The sequence below is a fragment of the Ursus arctos genome, unplaced genomic scaffold, assembly GCF_023065955.2.
Source record: "Ursus arctos isolate Adak ecotype North America unplaced genomic scaffold, UrsArc2.0 scaffold_10, whole genome shotgun sequence".
Classification (NCBI taxonomy): Eukaryota; Metazoa; Chordata; class Mammalia; order Carnivora; family Ursidae; genus Ursus; species Ursus arctos.
This window is the reverse complement of record NW_026622764.1, coordinates 28136416-28139912: the sequence shown is the minus strand read 5'-3', so window position 1 is coordinate 28139912 and position 3497 is coordinate 28136416. Positions and strand designations below refer to the sequence as shown.

General features: G+C 42.1%; 1 non-coding gene across 1 annotated transcript; it reads left to right on the top strand.

The window, feature by feature from the left end:
• Positions 1 to 315: 315 nt before the first annotated feature.
• Positions 316 to 424, top strand: LOC113251605 (U6 spliceosomal RNA). The gene has a single exon (XR_003314572.3). It is a non-coding gene; the product is annotated as a U6 spliceosomal RNA (small nuclear RNA).
• The last annotated feature ends 3073 nt before the right edge of the window (positions 425 to 3497 follow it).

Sequence of the window (3497 nt, the reverse complement as noted above, 5' to 3'; positions counted from 1 at the left end):
AAACATTCATTTCACATTAAGAAAACATATAGCCAACACTAGACCATCAAGATACCTATTTTTTTTCTTCCAGCAGAGCCACTTGGCTTTAAAAAGGAATCCACAGTACTTGTATTTAAGTCTAAAATAAACCTGAAAAGCAACCATGGCGAATTGGTTCTCGTCGCCACCACCAAAAGTCTGGCTTGATTATCAGTGCCATTTTCACTGCTGTGGAATATGATGTCATTATCATTGGTTTAATTTTTTTTTTCCCTTTGGTCCACTCAAGCAATTCTTCAAGGTCTCCAAGTCAGGGTGTGGGCTGGTTCAAGAATGCTTGCTTCGGGGTCACATACACCAAAATTGGGGAGACATGCGGACAAGACAAGCGTGGCCCCTGAGCAAAGATGACATGCAAATTTGTGAAGCATTCCATAGTTTTTAAAGGCCTAACCACAGCCGAAGAAGCTAACATTCATTGAGTTTTTGAAATGAGATTTGTACAATGTGCCACGTGGGGCTAAAGACTCTTTACTTATATCATTTCATTTACTCTTCAAAAACCCTATGAGGGAGGTGCCTTCATTACCCTGACTTGCAGATGAGGGACCTTTGAAGAAATGCAGCTGGGGTTTGAGCAAGACGAGCTCTCTCTGGAATTTGCTTTCCTAACATTAGCATATAGATATAGATAAAGATATGTATCTTAATGTGTTTGATAATAGTGCGCATGTTTCATCTTTCTTGTTTGTTTGTTTACAATAAGTCTGTAACGTAAGTGGCATACAATGGTTACTTAAGTCACATCTTTGATGAAATGAGGCCCAGAAAGATTGAGTAATCAGCTTAAAATCAAATAACTAGAACAAAGCCAGTCATTTTGAATACAATGCACATTCCTTCATTCATAACTAGAGTGCCACTGAGCCACCATTTGCACAAGCACACATCTGTGTCATTCTTCCGAACAGCTGTGATGCTTTTGCCCCATCCTCGCCCAGCCACGCTTTCTCCCAGGGTCCTACCTGTGACTGAGGGTGCACGTTGGTGAGCTATGCGTACAAACTGCACCCCTGGCCTAGTTAGCCAGCTGAACTAACAGTCTGCAGAGAGAGAGTGTTCCAAAACAGAGAACTAAAAAGAATAGCATGGAAGCATAGTATGTTTTCTTTTTCAGAGTGATGTTTCTTGTTTGGTCACTAATCACAAATTAGAATGCAATTATAATCTCACCTAGATTCCTAAGAAGCAACTCCAAGTCTTAACACATTGCCATTATTCCATGGATACCACAAAATTATAAAGAGCCCACAAAGTCTCATAACGTTGGTATGGGCCAGGAAGGGTACTAGCAGAATTGGCAACCTGAGAGTCCCCCCACCCCCACTATGTCACAAGGAGTCAGTGCTAAGCTAATGCTCCTTCACGTCACACATGTGGGAAAAACTTACAGGCAAACCTGTTATTTCTTTAGTTGGGCTCACATTTATGATCGGGCGCTTTGGAATGCCGGATGGCTCCATCGCTGAGGGTAGGGAGGGAGCAGCTTGGAGCACCATGACTGGGGGGCTGGGGCCGTGGCTACCTTTGCCACAAGATGCTTTCCCTCGGGCATCGTAGGTCGTTTCTGCACGAAGAGTTGCCTTGGGTGGTAGGCTAGTAGGACTCACCCGGGGCTGCTATGCCAGTGTGCGTGTAAGTGACTGGGCATAGATTTATTAATAGAAACAATAAGGAGGGCCACGTCAGCCACAGGAGGTCAGGGGGAAGAAGAAAAATGATGTTCGCAAGAATTTGGGGTCTCCACCTGAGCCCAGGTAAAGGGAACCTTGTCTTTGAATGAGTGAAAATCAAGCCTTCTGTACCTGTGAGGCCATCCAGAATAGAGCTAGTTTCTACAGAAATTTAAAATGTTTGTAGCCCTAGGGAATGAACACAGACCTCTGAATCAAGGACAGGCATGGGATATAAGAATTGCTTAAGTATCTGAAAAAATTAGAAGGAATTTGCATGAAGCCTCCTTCTGAGCAAGGGATGATTGAGCTAGATGTTGTTTCTGGCTGTTAAGAAAATAGAGCTTAAAATTGCAGTCTATAAATATTAAATTTTCACAAAATGAAGAAAGGGTAGGGAGTTGTGCAAGTTGTATGAGGATAGTACAGATAGTGGATTAAAGGCAAATTGGAATCAGACAGAGAATCAGCTTTTCTAGAACAATGAAAGATAGCCAGTGACTAAGATCGATGTTTGCCATTTACAGTAAAGTCTCCCTAATTTAAAACCCAAGGAGCCAAAACAATAGATTTTGAATTAGCTAAGTTTCAGTTTATCCTTTTTTTTTTTAAAGATTTTATTTATTTATTTGACAGAGATAGAGACAGCCAGCGAGAGAGGGAACACAAGCAGGGGGAGTGGGAGAGGAAGAAGCAGGCTCATAGCGGAGGAGCCTGATGTGGGGCTCGATCCCAGAACGCCGGGATCACGCCCTGAGCCGAAGGCAGATGCTTAACCGCTGTGCCACCCAGGCACCCCTATCCTTTTCTTTTTAAATTAAAGACCAGCATAGAAAAAGCCGTGAATTACATCTTGTTTTAAATAAGCCAATATTGAAGTAATGAAGTCTTCACATATTATTTTAACAAGTAATCCAAATTCCCTAAAATAATGAATCCAGCTCCATTTATTCATCATTTGTGAGCCACTGCCTAGTATGCGGCCAGGTCTCTGGTTGAGGTCACCTCACACGGTCAGCAGTTCTCAGGGGACGAACTCACTGTCTGAGGGAAAGGCCTCTCTTATGTGGACGGTGGAGAGGATGGTGACTCAGCATAGGGCTTGATGATGCTGAAAAACATTTTCTTTCTTCTTCGGACCTGACCAGTTGTTAACCACAGCCATAGGAAAATAGTTTATTCACAGGAATTAGTAACAAATCTGTGAAAAGAGTTCTGTGCTTCAGAAAGAAACGAGGTCCATGTCATGGAATTGGTTATTTTCACTTCCTCTCCAAAGACTTGGCGTGGTCTGCTCACTGATACAAGAGTCTTATCCAAAGTCCAGCTCTTGGACAGGGACCTGAACTGTGGTTTTGACAATGAACTACTCTGAGGTAACTGTAGAGCCCCCTAAGAGAACCGCCACTAAAAATTGACAAGGCTGGTTCAGACCGGCTACAGAGAGGGGAAAGACAGGATCATACTGCCTACAGAATTTCGTAGGCAACAAACACATATACTGTAACCATTATTCTAGCTTAGGAGCAAAACAACAGGAGAGTAAGTTAACCAGAAAATAGGCAATAAAAACCTGGTGTCTCCAAGACCTTTGCAGTCCAATGTGATAGCCACTAGCCACATGTGGCATTGACCACTTGAAATGTGGCTACTCCAAAATGATAAAATATACATCAATTTAAAAAATTTCGTGTAAGAAAGAATCTATAATATCTCACTACTTGTTATGCTGTTTACATGTCAAAGTGATACATTTTGGTTATATAGGGTTAAATAAACTAT